Source organism: Mobula birostris, chromosome 27 (genome assembly GCF_030028105.1).
Source record: "Mobula birostris isolate sMobBir1 chromosome 27, sMobBir1.hap1, whole genome shotgun sequence".
Lineage (NCBI taxonomy): Eukaryota > Metazoa > Chordata > Chondrichthyes > Myliobatiformes > Myliobatidae > Mobula > Mobula birostris.
Window position 1 is genome coordinate 6,757,024 of NC_092396.1, and position 15,879 is coordinate 6,772,902.

Genomic DNA, 15,879 nt, shown 5'->3' on the forward strand with positions numbered 1-15,879 from the left:
TTCCTGACTTTCCCAGCAAGAAATACAGATGGGAATTCTGATTCATTGCCCCTTGCAACACAAAAAAAACTTGCTGCAAATCATATTTAAAATAACATTGCAATGTTTAATTCATTTAAATCTCTCAGAAGCTGGGCAGTGTAAGTGTGCAACTGCTACACATTCAGATCTGGTGCTTTCTGTGATCAGTAAACTGAAAGGCATACAGTATCGTTTTCTGTATTGTACAAATGCAATCTTATTTGCATCACAAAGAGATGTGTGTAATGAACGCATCATCAGATGTAAAAGTATTAAGTGTTAAATGACACAGATGTTTTCAAGCAGAAAGATGTTAAAGCTCTTTCAAATATTCTATCCATACCCGAACCTGTACAAAAAAAATTCTAGGATTCCAAAGAACAAGGTAGGTAGAAAAAAAAACTGATTCCTTAAACCACAACATTTCTAAGTTGAGACAGAAGAGATGCTGCAGATGCCAGAAATCTGCAGCAACACATAAAATGATGGAGAAATCAGGCAGCATTGATGGAGAGGAATGGACAGTCAACGCCTCAAAGGTCTTTACCCGAAACACCAATAGTCCTTTTCCCTCTGTAGATACTGACTGACCTGCTGAGTTCCTCCATAAGACCACAAGACACAGCAGCATAATTGACTATTCAGCCCATTAATACTGTTCCACCATTCCATCATGGCTGTTTTCCTTTTCAGTTCCATTCTCCTGCCTTCTCCCTGTAAATTTTGACAAGAACCTAATCAAGAATCTAGAAAAATGGCGCCAGAGGTTTTTGCAGACCAAGGCGACTTCTCCAGTTCATCTGCGAGACAGCTTCTTTTTCTTCTTTTATCAAGTCTTTTTTTTCTCCAAGGTGGCTGGGGTCTTCTCGGAGTCCGTGATTTACAGCTGCAGCACATACGCAGTTCTCCACAAGTGATGGGTTTTTGGGCTCACTACGTAGTCTGGCATTTCAGTATCTCCAGGTGTATCCTGGAAGACGTGTGCCTTCAGAGTGTGGCCATAGGCGACCTGTTTCCTCGCCAATGTTGCCAACTGAAGCGTTAGTCACAGGAGACTCAAACACCAAGGCAGCAGACGGTGAGCACCGCTGTTGGAAGAAGGCCCTGCATTCGAGTGATCCGCTCTCTCTCTCTCTTTTTGATGGTGAGTGAGAGCCTGTCGGTCCTCAGGTCCGGGAACTCAGAGAAGCAACATAGAAGATTGTAACATCAGCACAGCATGCTGATGGACTCCACTTTCGTTGTTACAGAAGCGACCTCTCTCTCCTTTGCTAGTGAGGGAAAGCCTGGCTGAGATACCAAAATGTTGGGATCAACTGTAGTTTTTGATTGACTCTAGATCAAGGTCTCTTTGGGGGCTTTTTATTGATTGCAGGTTGGTAGGAGGGAAAGTCTATGCTTTTGCTGCTGCTTATGGGTGGGAGGAGGGAGGGAGGCTTTGGGGTTCTGATGTTCTGTTCTGTCATTCATTCTTTGGGTTTTTTCTCTGTTTCGTGGATATCTACGAAGAGTAAGAATTTTAGGTTGTAGCCTGTATACATTCTCTAATATGAAAATGAACCTCAGCTTTAAATTCCTAAGTTAAATGTTTTATGTCAGTTTAGAGGGGGAATCAAATAAAATGCCAGAATAAAATGATGGTGAAAATATGAGTTGGAGGGTGAAAAGGTTTTATTTTGATGTTGGGCATATGTTCATCGAAACATACTGTGAGATGAGTCGTTTGCGTCAATGAGAATGTGTTGGAGGCAGCCGACAAGTGTCACCATGCTTCCAGCACCAACATACAATGCCCACGCTTGTTAACTTTAACCTGTACACTCTCAGGAAGTGTCAGGAAACTAGAGCAGTTGGAGGAAACCCACACAGTTAAGGAAAGAATATACAAACCCTTTCCAGTCAGTGGTCTGAAATTTATGAAAGTTACATCATGCAAGCATCACAAATTTAACTGCAAATGGCAACCATTGTTGTTTTTACATCTACATCTTAGCCATGCTTAAAATATTTGTTGTTTATACAGATGTCAACCAAATTCATGTTGAAAAGCAGCGTGTACCTTTCCAAGCTTACAGAGGAAGTATGAGAAAAACTAATTGAAATCAAACTCAAATAGATACAAAATTAAAATAAGGATGCAGTATATTGGGCTTAATTGGCTGTCATGTTCAATAGTAAAAATAAGAACAATTTTGAAGATCAGTTTCAGTTGCTGGGGCATTTATAAGCAATTAAAATTGCATGATTTGATGAAGATAAAAAATAGGCTGAAAATCTGCTTCAAATACAAATGCAGTCCCTAACTCACATTCAACGTCAGCAAGTACAAGTCTGCTGTGCAAATACCAAAGTCCAAAACTTGTTCACCAAATTCCCCAGACAATTTCTGGTTGAATTCCAGCATTGAACTTATTACTTAGTTTTGGATATTTGTTGATAATTTATATGTTTTTCTTGTAAATGCTGTGTATCTCATGTTATGTGTCTGCGATGCCGTTGCAAGTTAAGTTTTTCATTGCACCTGCGCATACACGTACATATGACATTAACTCCACTTTGACTTTCAACAACACAGAATAAACTCACTACTATTCCCCAGCAGTTACATAGGGAAATGACCTTTGTTGGACATGGATTGAAAGTGGAATGACATTTGCAAATGTTACATTTATTAAAATATTACATTTAACTTCTGTTTGGTGTTACATGCCAATAGATGCACTAGCCAATAGATTGCTGCAGTATTTGCATCCTGAAGTGTTGATAAATGTTAAACAATAAACTTTTAGAAAAACATTAAAGTTTTGCTTTCAATTTAAATCATAATACTTTGCATATATCCCAATGTGATTTTTTTTTTAAAAATCTGCCTAAATATGCCTGTTTCACTGCAAGTTGCACCCAACTGCATCACAAGTTACCAAATCCAGATCATGACTATGGATCCTTTTTTTCAGGTTAGTAAAAAACGTTGCCCTTACAGTGCTGACCAGAAAATCCAGGCAATAATGCATTCATGCATATTAAACAATCATGCAAAATAGTCACTTAAGATTTCTGCACATAAAGAGCAGCAATCTTGTAATGTGCTAAGTGCTGTTGGCAAATTCCTTCAGATTAATTTTAAAAACTGAAGGAAGTACTCATTAAAATGATTCTAAAGAACAAAAAAAAATGCTAATTTTAATTCTGTTGTAAAGTTTGTTAAAAAAAAGTTAAGCAATATTTGCATCACTACTTAGAACAGCATTGATATTATGTGTTTTAATGCAAAATTGCAAGAAAAGGTCTCAGCAAATTAAACATAGATGCTTTTCAACAACATTCCACAAGACAATCTAAGAATTGCATATAATGTTTCTCTCCAGTGAGTCATAATAGCTTCCTAACACAGCTTACCAAGGGATGGATGGGTTATTAATGAAGCATATAGTAAGCAAAGTTAAAATGGTTGACACAGGGTACATTTAGTTTTGCAGTTAGACTAAAATTTATGCATTTTCTCTTTGGGAGTCCTGACATTACAACATGATGTATTGCTAGTACAATGATGAAGGAATAACACTACCTCATTATTATTGCTCTCTTTTTATTATGTTATTGAAATTGTGTATCTTAGGCTCCAATGCATATTGGAAAATGTAAACACATGCATTGTATTTTCTATATTTACTATATATGTATTACAGTATTTACTCAACAGTATTTCAGTATTTACTCGAATGCACACATTATATTTTCTATATTTACTATGTAACCACTGCTAGCTGAATAGAGGGTATTCACTATGTAGCCATGACTTTTGACCTAATCACTATTAATTCATGAAGAGAACTAGAATGAAACCAAGTAGAGAGATAACGGTGGCGAGTAAGGTAATGAAATATGTGGCAGTATGTCAAAATAAGACTAATTAAGAAATAACTGTGGTTAGGGATGAGGGGACACCTGGTCTAAAATGTAAACTAGGACATAATTAAATTGGGGAGTAAAACAATAGTGGAAAGTCGAGAGTGGGTATATTGATGATATGTAATCACAGGCCGACTGGATATGATAATATAGCTAAGATAGGAAATTGCTATAAAAAATGCTGTATACAAGCCTCGGGGGGCAGTCAGCGACTAGCTTTCTGATTGTCTCAGCTTTGATTTGCAAATTAAAGTTTAAAACTTCTTGAAGGATTTTCTGCGTCTCCTTGTCGTTTGTGAGAAACGAGAAACCACGACATGCACAGGATCGCAGGAGGCTGCAGAATAATGCCAGCTGCATCTTGAGCATCATCAAGGGCATCTTCAAATGGTTGTGCCTCAAGAAGGTGGCAACCATCAATACCTTATTGTAATTGTAATTTATAGTATATTTTACGTATTGCACTGTACTGCTGCCGCATAAGACAACAAATTTCACAACATACGATAATACGGTGCAAGCTGGTTTGATATTATTAATCCTTTAAACCAACCATCCATAGGAACACCAGTCCTATCAATTGCCTCAAAAAATTATATATTTTTAAAATACTTCTCTTAATCTGGTATTAAGAAAATACTTCTCTTAAAATGCTGCTCATTTCAAATATATTTGTGATCAACCTTTACCAATTTCAATTGGGAATTCTTTCCCAATCTCAATCACAATTTCCTCAGTCTTCAGTAACATCTCAAACTGGCCAAACCAGAATTATACACTCCAATAAGACCCAAGTGCTAACTCATAAGTTAAACAATTGATTCATATTTAATTCAAGCTATAAGTAAAGCAGCAAATAATTCAAGCATAATGTTGGCGCCAAGTGGTTAAGGCATTCGTCTAGTAATCTGAAGGTCGCTAGTTCGAACCTTGGCTGAGGCAGCGTGTTGTATCCCTGAGCAAGGCACTTAACCACACATTGCTCTGCAACGACACCAGTGCCACGCTGTATGGGTCCTAACGCCCTTCCCTTGGACAACATCGGTGGCGTGGGGAGGGGAGACTTGCAGCATGGGCAACTGCCAGTCTTCCATACAACCTTGCACAGGCCTGCGCCCTGGAAGCTTCCAAGGTGCAAATCCATGGTCTCCCGAGACTAACGGATGTGTGTGTGTGTGTGTGTGTGTGTGTGTGTGTATATTATCTATAAAATAATTAGCACACCGTAGGCATTTGCAGTCAAGTTTTAAGGGTTATTAAGGTAATAGGAGACCACCCCAGTGAAAAGAAAACCAAATGATACTTTTTATAGCACAAATAAGTAGGTACAGAGGGGATGTCAGGGTTAAGTTTTTTTTACGCAGAGTGGTGAGTGCGTGGCATGGTCTGCTGGCGACTGTGGTGGAGGCAGATACAATAGGGTCTTTTAAGAGGCTCCTGGTTAGGTACATGGAGCTTAGAAAAATAGAGGGATATGGGTAACCCAAGGTAATTTCTAAAGTACATGTTCGTCACAGCACTGGGAGCCAAAGGGCCTGTATTGTGCTATAGGTTTTCTATGTTTCTATGTTTAAATAAACACAGCTAAAAGCAGGAACCATAATAGAACAAAATATTCTCATCAAAACTGCTGCATAATGTAGGATTTAGCTTTGCCTTAAGGCAAAGTTACATAAAGATGATAAAACTGTAAAAACATACATGCCTTCACACCCAACATTATGTAAAAATCACTGCTATTTGGCAACAAGGAGGTGCACAGGAGATTTATCGGCTGGCTCCCAACTTCGCTTCCTGAAGTCCACATCAATTCTTTGATCTTGTTGTCATTGAGTGCACCAACAACCTTGCTCTCAAAAGTCAGCAAGTCCAAAGAAATCATTGTGGACTTCAAAGATGTTGCGAGGACACACACCAGTCCTCACTGAGAATCAGCGATGCAAAGGGTGAGCATTTTCAAGTCCCTGGATATCAACATCTATTCTGAACCCAACATATTGATGCAATCATGAAGAAGGTCTGCTGGTGGCTATATCTCATTCAAAATTGTAAGAGATTAGGTATCTAAAATGTACCATGGAAAGCATTCTGACTAGTTGCATCACTGTCTTGCATGGAGTCTCCAATCTACAGGATCACAAGAGGCCGCAGAGGGTTTAAACCCAGCCAACTCTGTCATGGCCACCACCATAGAAATCTTCAAAAGGTGGTGCAACTATCATAGAAGGCAGTAACGGTCATTAATCACCTTCACCATCCAGAATGTATCTCATTGGTACCATCAAGGAGGAGGTACAGGTGCCTGAAGACCCACACTCATCCTTTTAGGAACAGCTTCTTTTCCCCTGCCATCAGATTTCCTCACAGTCCATGAACACTACCACAATATCTATTTGCTTTTGTGGCTTATAGCAATTTTTAATACATTGTACTGTATTGATGCCACAAAACAACAAATTTCACAACATACGTCAATGATAATAAATCTGATTCTGATCCTGACATTCAAAGTTTCAATCACTTTTTAAAACACAAAATATTTTATAGTTCAAACTGCATTTAGTTCTATGTCTAATGTGCATGATGCATACCTATTTTATGGCACATTTGTGGACTTTCAAAACACTGAACAAGCAGCTTTACAACAAAAAAGACAATGATCCATTCTAAAGACAAACACTTAGTTCAAACTGCACAGTACATTTATACTTTAAAATGTGTGACAGAGCCAAAGCAATTCAGTATAAAGAGCACATACATACAAAGAAATACATTACTGAGGGAACCCTGAACTACTGGATTAAGCGTCAAATCTACCCTTTTAGTAGAAAGTTAAAGATCACATTGCATTAGTTTTATTATAACCAGTTATCCATGTTTTCTGCTCAATATTCATCCATCACCAAACGTCAATAACAGATTGATGGGTCATTATCTCATAGCCAGCTATTTGTGGGACCTTACCACATACAGGCCGGTTGCCGCATTTTCCTCCAGTGTTATGATGATTACATTTCATAAATACTTCAGAGAATTAAATGCATTGGGATATGAGGGCAAAATTGGCAATATTTTTTTCATTGAAGTAGTGAGGAGGAATCTATCACCAATCTGCAAGAGGTTCAGGTCACTCAAGGATACTAAAATCCATTTGTTTGCATTTTTGATCAAATTAACTTGAGTAAGTCAACCGAACATATGCCAAAACAAAGACATATCCATTCCCTTTTGTATCATATCCTCCTTGTCCATAACAACTGGTCGCCATGATGCAAATATTCAAGCCCATAAAATATCCCCATTAATCCTACTTCTTTTTAATATATAGCTCATCTCTTTGACCAAGTATTCATCAATTCCAGCAACATTTGTTTAGGTCAGCCTCCAGTTATATCTGACTACTACACTCTCTGAAGCACACTGTGGCATTTCCATGTGAAAAGTCTTTTAATGCAAGTAATTTCTCATGGTGAACAAATAACAGCCTGGTCGAAGTTCAAAGTAAATATATTATCAGAGTACATATATATCATTATTTGCCACCCCGAGATTCATTTTTGCAGTAGATAGAGAGAAATACAATAGAATCAATGAAAAACTACACATAAACAAAGATGGACAAACAGACAATGTGCAAAAGATGACAAACTGTGCAAATACCAAAACAAAACCAATAATAGATGAAGAGATAACCAATTTAATATTGAGTTGTTGAGTCCTTGAAAATAAGTCCATAGGTTGCGGAATCAATTCAATGTTGAGGTGAGTAAAGTTATCCACTGCTGCTCAGGATTATCTTCTGACCAGTAAGTTTAATTAACACAGTTCAGCAATACCCTTCACCCTTATATAATTCATTTACAGGGATACAGAGTCGTGATTAATGAAAGCTCTCATTTAGACAATACTTGTGTCTCACAAAACCAGCACAAATTCAGATAACCTCTGGCTGATTAAGCATTAAACTCAAAAGGTCAAGCAACAAATTTTACTCAACAGTAGCTAATACAGTTGGTACAGCCAAAGTATAAAAGAGCTTCCTAATCATACCAATCACGTTTAACACCAAAGCGAGTTTGGATGCCATAGTAGCATAGTGATTTGCATGACACTTTTGCAGCTTGAAGTTTTCCAGAGTTCAAATCTTGCACCTTCTGTAAGGAGTTTGTACAGTCTCCCGCGAACCGCATTGGTTTCCTCCCATTGTCCAAAGACGTACCGGTTAGTAGGTTAATTGCTCATTGTAAATTTTCCACTGATTAGGCTAGTGTTAAATAAGTGGGTTGCTGGGTAGTGTGGATCATCGGGCCAGAAAGGCCTGTTCTGCACTGTATCTCTAAACAAATAAATAAAATTTGGCAAAGCGAGTACAAAGAAGAATGGAGACATAGGAGGCTTTAATGAGCAAACAATTTATATTATTTGACAGCATCTAACTCATTCTTATTTCAGTGAATTTATGTCGGCTGTCATGTTTTCATTACTGAGTTACTGGGAAAGGTTGAATACGTGTAGGAGAATGAGGGAAGATTTGATAGAGGTATACAAAATTATGAACAGTATAGATCAGGTAAATGCAAGCAGGATTTTTTCTGAGATTGGGTGAGATGAGAACTAAAGATCATGGGTTAATAGTGAAAGGTTAACCTGCAGGAGGACTTCCTCTCAGAGAGTGTTGAGTGTGTGAAATAAGCTGCTAGTGGAATTGATAGATATGAGTTTGATTTGGATAGGTACATGGATGAGAGACACATGAAGGGCTATGGTCCAGGTGCAGGCTGATGGGTCAAGGTAGCCCAATAGTTCAACGTAGACTAGGTGGGCCAAAAAGCATATTTCTATGATGTAGTGTCTATGGTTCTATGACTTATAGAGCTAAATTCACCAAAAATCACATTCAAAACACACCATCCCTAAAAAGAGGAAAGCTTCATTGCACAGTTCAGGTTTAACCATTGCATTTTGGTGAATTACAAGTATACACCTTTTTTGCCACCTTTACCACATGTAGAAGAGACCAATGTTGAAAAGAATTCACCTCAAGAACACTGAAATGCAATTTTTAACTGAGTAAAAACAAGAGTTTAAAAACAGTAGTGACTTGGAGGTTTGGCATACCTTTAAAAATAATTTACTAACCCAGGGGCTGGAGAATTAATTCATGTAAGAAAAAAATCCCTCACTGAAAATATTCAAGCAAAACAAATACATATGTTCTATCATTAGAAGAGAGGATTACAAACTTGTAGAGTTTAGTTGCTGTTTTCAAAGTGTTCTTTATGAATACATAAGATCTTTTTCCCCCAATATAAAGACTTCTCAATGTACATCAATAGTCCTGCACAAAAAAAATAGTTGGATTCCCTTGCTATGCATTAGTCTACAAGTAGCCAAGGCCACCAAATCCAGAATGATCCTCAGGAACAGTTTATAATATGCACCGATTCATAACTATATTTGCCCTCTGGCAAGAGGAAGCAGCATCTTATTCAGCCACAGCACTTTCCCAATGTCTTACATAGACTGTTCCAAAATGGTTGTTTATTTTGCTGATCTGCATGACCCCGCATAAGATGTACATCAACTCCCCCAGATTTTTGAGGGGCAGGAAGTGCTCGCCTAAACTGAATGTTTTCTAAAGAATGGACTTTACAATGAAGAGAAAACACTCCCAGGGCTTCCACTGCTTCTCCTAAACTAGCACTATGGATTCCACAATGCAGTTAATATGAGATACAGATACAGTGCAGAAACCGACTCTTCAGCCCATCATCAAGTCTGTGCAAAACATCAACCACGCACCTCATATTAATGATCCCATTAGTCATATTTTTTTCTCCACATTTTCATCAACTCCCCTGAGAGTCGACCACTTGCCCTAGTTCTTGCAACTTCAAATTCAGGAATCTGAATCAGACACTAAGTTCAAAGTAAATTTATTATCAAATTTTGTATTTGTCACCATATACCATCCCGAGATTCATTTTCCTGCAGGCATTCACAGTAGAACAAAAAAAATACAATAGAATCAATGAAAAACTACACACAAAGACTAAAAACCAATGTGCAAAAGAAGATAATCTGTGCAATTAAAAATATAGATAGGCAGACAAGCTGTATTGTGGTCAACTTCAGATTTCTACAACATATATAGACTCAGAGTCCTGGACTATACATGTTGTGTGTGACAGTATTTTACCGATATCTTATGCACTATATGTGCTTTGTATCATGTGTAACTATTGATATAGTGTTTTGCACCTTGGCCCCAGAGTAACATTTTCATTTGGCTGCATTTACAGGTATTCATGTATGATTGAATGAAAATTAAAATTAAATTTGAACTAGATGGATAGGTAGACAATACTGTGAACATGAATTGTTGAGTCCTTGAAAGTGACTCTATAGGTTATGGAGTTAATTCAGTGTTGGGATGAGTAAAGTTGTCCACTTTTCTTTAGCTCAGAGCAATAATGGGTATTGCCCATTTTTTTCCTTTCCTGCATATTTTTGACCAATGGCAAGAGCCCTTCAGGCCCCATTTCAATTAACTGAAACTAAATGATCACAGTAGGGGCTGATATTTTGAATCAGTAACAGAAAATATTGGAAGTGTGCAGGAGGTCTGTCAGTAGCTCAGAAGGAGAAACACAGTCAAAAGTAAATGTGTGCCAGTCCGTATCTTTTACCAATTAAGTGATGTGCTTGTTTATTTACACATTACTCTGAGGGACATTATGAATTTACTGTAGAAAGTGTCATTTTTTTTAGAGATACAGAGTTAAATAGGCCCTTCTGGCCCAATTAGTTGCACCACCCAGCAACCCACCTATTAACACTCGCCTAATCACAGGACAATTTACAATGGCCAATTAACCTACTAACCAGTAGGTATTTGGACTGTGGAAGGCAATCGGAGCACCCAGGGAAAACCCACACAGTCACAAGGAAACATGGGCAGGCATAAAAAGCCTATTTAATAGTCCCACCAAAAATAATTCACTGCTCTGAGGAGCTAACAATATAACTGAAGACAGTGAGTGGAAATACGCGACTCAGCTCAAAATCTTCAAGACCCGAATTGACAAAGAACAACAGTGTCATATTCCAGCAATATGAAATAAGTTACAACTTTTAAACACTCTCTTCTTGAGCTTGCTAAATAGGTTACCTTTATGAAGCTCTCCTCTGGAGTTTCACTCGACTGTTCATCTTCTCCTTGCCTTGCAATCACTGTAGCTTTTGTTTGCTTTTCAATGTGACTCGTAAGCATGTGACAGGAAAGCTATGCTAACCCCCAAGGCACAATTTGATCAGCTGATAGAAACCAAGGGCTTCATATAATTTAAATTTCAGTGTAGTAAACACACTAGTTTATTAGGGCAATATTAGACCAGTAAACATGCACAGGTCCACTGTTCCAATGAATTTCTGGACAATAAATCACTTTCCAGGAATATATTTAAAACTAATTCGGGGAGGAATACTAATTTTTAATCCAGCAAAAAAAATATTTTGGAAAAGTTTCACCTCTCAAGAATTCAAGGGAAATTAAATCTGCAAAGCAAAATCTGAATCACAATTATTAGATTTTTATTACAGCAAAGCAATTTTGAGGTATGCTCTTCTCAGATTAAGTAAAATAAAACTGCACAGGGTAAATTTGGTATTTGCAGCAATCATGTTAAAATAAACAAAATTACTGTGCCCAGCTTCAGGTTGAACAAGCTTACTTCAAATACTCAATAGCTTTTAAAGCACCACATGGTTTCAATCATGTATTCCTTAGAGATCAGAGATGCTTTCCAGTGTGTTTCTTAAGTGCATGTCATTAACAGCAATCATAAATCAGATAGCTGCAAGAAATTAATATATTAAATGAATCAAAATATTATTTTCTCCTAATAATCCAAAAATTTTGCCTGTGCACACAGCTAAAAGAAATAAATGTACCATGTCTTTTAACAACAGCAAAAAAAATCTGCTGCATGAAGCAAACTTTATGAGACTTCATAAAGCATCTGGCAACTAGCAGCTTATTATCGTGCATTTTGTTCCAGGGGATGAGGTGCCTGTGTTCATGTTAAGGCATCTAAGAGTTTTTGTTGTTCTATGAAAACAACTTACATCTACAGGTTGCAAAGTAATTATGAAATGCATGGATACAAGATTTAGATACAAAATCCCGTGGGCTCCAAGTCCAGGAACAGCAAAATCCGCTTTTATTTTATGATTGGAAAATGAATTTAAGATTTGTTTTCCTTTCCACAAAAGCTTCTCAATTTTAATTTCTACTGTGGGTTCAACAACAGAACTACGCTAAGTATGTCTGAATTTTTATGTGTACACATACCTATATTTCTTCCAGGTATTGAGATTCAAACATTATTTTATCTGGTTTCAATCCACAAGATGCAACAAAAGCTGTCTGGGAATGCCGTCTGCATACCCAATTTAGAAAATTGCAGACTATATAGGGGATTTTCTAATGAAAACCTTTTCAATATTGAAGGTACAACTTCCCAACCAAAATTGAGCCAGTTCACGTGTGTATTACTTACAATGAGGAAAACCATAACGAAATATTTATTCAGCAAATGATTTACAGTAATCTCCTCTCCACTCAACATTTAAAAGCAGATGTGTGGTGTATAATCAACACCACATGAGCCCAAAAGCCCATCTATGTTTAAACTTGCGGCATTAACCCCAACCTTGAGGCAATGGGTAGCCCTGCTGCAAATTAGCCAATTATTTTGCTTCTGTAATGGACGTTTGGACCGAACAAATACACTATTTTCTTTTGAACCTGGAATACAATTTGTTACTTTAATTGTTGAAATTTGTTGTACTTTTAACCCAAGGGGAGCTTAATTTCAGTAAATCCTCTCATCGCATAAAAATAAACATCGAACGGAGAGCAGTATTGCAGTGACTTTCATAAGCTAAATCTATTTTACAGATCCAATACATTCAAACTAAATTGCTCAACAATATACAATGCAACTTCGGGCAAATTATAATTTTTGGAACCAATATCTGTCCCTAATTCAGGCTGCAACTAACACTGCAGAAACGGAGATGGCTGACAGTTTACTATTCAAATTGTGCAAACACATGCAGCAATTAATGTTAGGCATTGCACACAACCTCCGCCATACACATAAAAAAATGACCTTTTAATCATTCAAATTTTTACCCAAAAGGACTCATTAGGATTAAGTGCCTGCAATGCAAAACTGATTTTAATGGAAAACTTTTACCCTCTTGTAGTACAGACACACAGCTCGCTGTTAGTTCAATTAGTCTAAAGCAGAATTCAGAATTTTAAATATTCAAAACAGTCAAATCTTGGTTATACCGCTGAAAGCAAATTGTAAGTTAAGCCAACTGGTATTGTCTATTCAAAATCAGAATTTTTTCTCCCAAGATCAACTTTCATCTTGGATTTATAAAATTCGTTGAAATATTATTAAAAATAAACATTTATGGCATGTAACAGCACAGTAATGTGTCTCAGCAAAACAATAGGCAAAGTCACAACAGGTATGTGTGTTTAATAAATTAAGAATCGCTAGTCAGGACACAAGTGCAGGTCAACCTTCATATAATCTGGCACCATTGGGACCTGAGGAGTGCCGGATTAGTGAAAATGCCGAATTACAGAAGGATCACATTAAGCAACAGCTAACCGCTTCATCATACCTTTAAAAATATCAAAGGATTCAAAGGATCATTTAACGTCAGAGAAATGTGTGCAATATACATTCTGAAATGCTTTTTCTTCGCAACCATCTACGAAAACAGAGGAATGCCCCAAAGAATGAATGAAGATAAACATTAGAACCCCTAAATTCCCCCCCCACTTCCCTCCCTCTCATGCGCAAGCGACAGCGAGCAACAATCCCCCTCCCCACCGGCAAAAAAAAGAGCACCCACTACCAGCACTCAAGTGTGAGCTAAGCGATAGCAAAGACACAGACTCACAGTTACCCCAAAGACTACATCGCACTCGCAGTTACTGAGGGAATCCTCGTTAGCTTCTTTTCCTCCACTTAGTAATATGCTTAAATTCAGCGGGTCACCATGTCTGATCTGAGGTCGTAGGCAGAAGAGAACAGAGCGCCGGCCGGGCAACACCGGAGGGTACTGCGCGACTGCTGGCAGGCGGGCGAGAAGGTGGAACGATCCAGCATGCACCAGCTCCCCTGCCGCTGGCAGGTGAGATGGGCAGGTGCCAGGCGGCCACGCCTCATGCAAATGATATTAGTACAGATGGCCCCTGTTTTCCAAACGTTTGCTTTACGACACCTCACTGTTACGAAAGACCTACATTAGTTACCTGTTTTCGCTACAGAAGGAGTTTTCACTGTTACGAAAAAAGGCAGCGTGTGAAAAAAGGTAGCGCACACCCGAACAGCCAAGGTCCTCCCCTGGAACTGCATTCTAGCCACCATTGCTTAAACACGTGCTTTATCTCGATTTATTTTGTGCATCCGTTAGCAAAGTGAGTTCTAAGGTATCGGAAAAGCCTAAAAGAGCTCGTAAGGGTGTTATACTTAGCATAAAACTAGACATAATTAAGCGTTTCGATCGTGGTGAATGAAGTAAGGACATTGTCCACACGTTGAACTTGCCTGCGTCCACCATTCGCACTATTTATACGTAGAGAGAAAGAATTTTGAAAGTTGCCGATGTTACTGTTGGTTCCGCCCGTAGCAAAGCGATCTCGCTCAGTCAGCATCCAATAATGGATAAAATGGAAAGTCTATTGTTTGAGTGGATTGATGGGTGTACAAAGCGTGGTGTTCTCTGTCCGCCAGAAAAAGCAGGATCTCCCAGTGGTCACACATTTTAATTCCACATCCCATTCCCATTCTGATATGTCTATCCACGGCCTCCTCTACTGTAAAGGTAAAGCCACACTCAGATTGGAGGAACAACACCTTATATTCCGTCTGGGTAGCCTCCAACCTGATGGCATGAACATTGACTTCTCAAACTTCCACTAATGCCCCACCTCCCCCTCGTACCCCATCCATTATTTATTTATATACACACGCATTCTTTTTCTCTCTCTCCTTTTTCTCCCTCTGTCCCTCTCACTATACCACTTGCCCATCCTCTGGGCTTGCCCCTTGCCCCTTTTCTTTCTCCCTAGGCCTCCTGTCCCATGATCCTCTCATATCCCTTTTGCCAATCAACTGTCCAGTTCTTGGCTCCATCCCTCCCCCTCCTGTCTTCTCCTATCACTTCAGATCTCCCCCTCCCCCACCACTTTCAAATCTCTTACTAGCTGTTCTTTCAGTTAGTCCTGACGAAGGGTCTCGGCCCACAACGTCGACTGTACCTCTTCCTAGAGATGCTGCCTGGCCTGTTGCGGTCACCAGCAACTTTTATGTGTGTTGCTTGAAATTCCAGCATCTGCAGATTTCCTCGTGTTTGCGTGGTGTTCCATTAAGTTTTCTTATACTTAAGGAGAAATCAGTCAGTCTTTTTAATAAGTTGAAACAGAAAGCACTGGACGATGATGATGATAGTGTTGCGAAAGTGGAATTTAAAGGTAGTCATGGGTGGTTTGATTGGTTTCTGAGGCGAGGACAGCTTCTTAGTTTAATGTTTACCGGAGAGAGTGCTTTGGCCATTACTGAAGCTGCTGAAAAGTTCCCAGCTGAACTGAAGAAAATAATTTCAGAAGGCGGTTATTCATATAAGCAAATGTTTAATTGTGACGAAACTGCAATTTATTGGAGTCTTCCTGATTCCGGTAAGTGAAACTACACTGTACATGCATTATTTCTACTTTATATAGGCTGTGTATTTTTATGTGTTGTTTGGTATGATTTGGCAGCTTCATAGCGTAAAGGTTACTGAAGAGAATGTTTCTGCTGAGAGCGCTTGCGCTGTGTTTCCGCCGAGAGTGATGCCATGAGATTTTTGCTGCGC

The 15,879-nt window shown here is 38.5% G+C and overlaps 1 protein-coding gene and 1 long non-coding RNA gene across 5 annotated transcripts in view; one reads left to right on the top strand and one right to left on the bottom strand.

Annotated features, from left to right (window-relative positions):
* rerea (arginine-glutamic acid dipeptide (RE) repeats a) overlaps positions 1-15,879 on the bottom strand; it is a 655,730-nt gene that overhangs the window by 509,022 nt on the left and 130,829 nt on the right. The window lies entirely within an intron of this gene.
* The window catches only part of LOC140188693 (uncharacterized), a 68,817-nt gene continuing 68,533 nt past the window's right edge, over positions 15,596-15,879 (top strand). Inside the window, exon 1 of the long non-coding RNA XR_011883354.1 lies at positions 15,596-15,700. This is a non-coding gene — a long non-coding RNA (uncharacterized lncRNA). The remainder of the gene's footprint in view (positions 15,701-15,879) is intronic.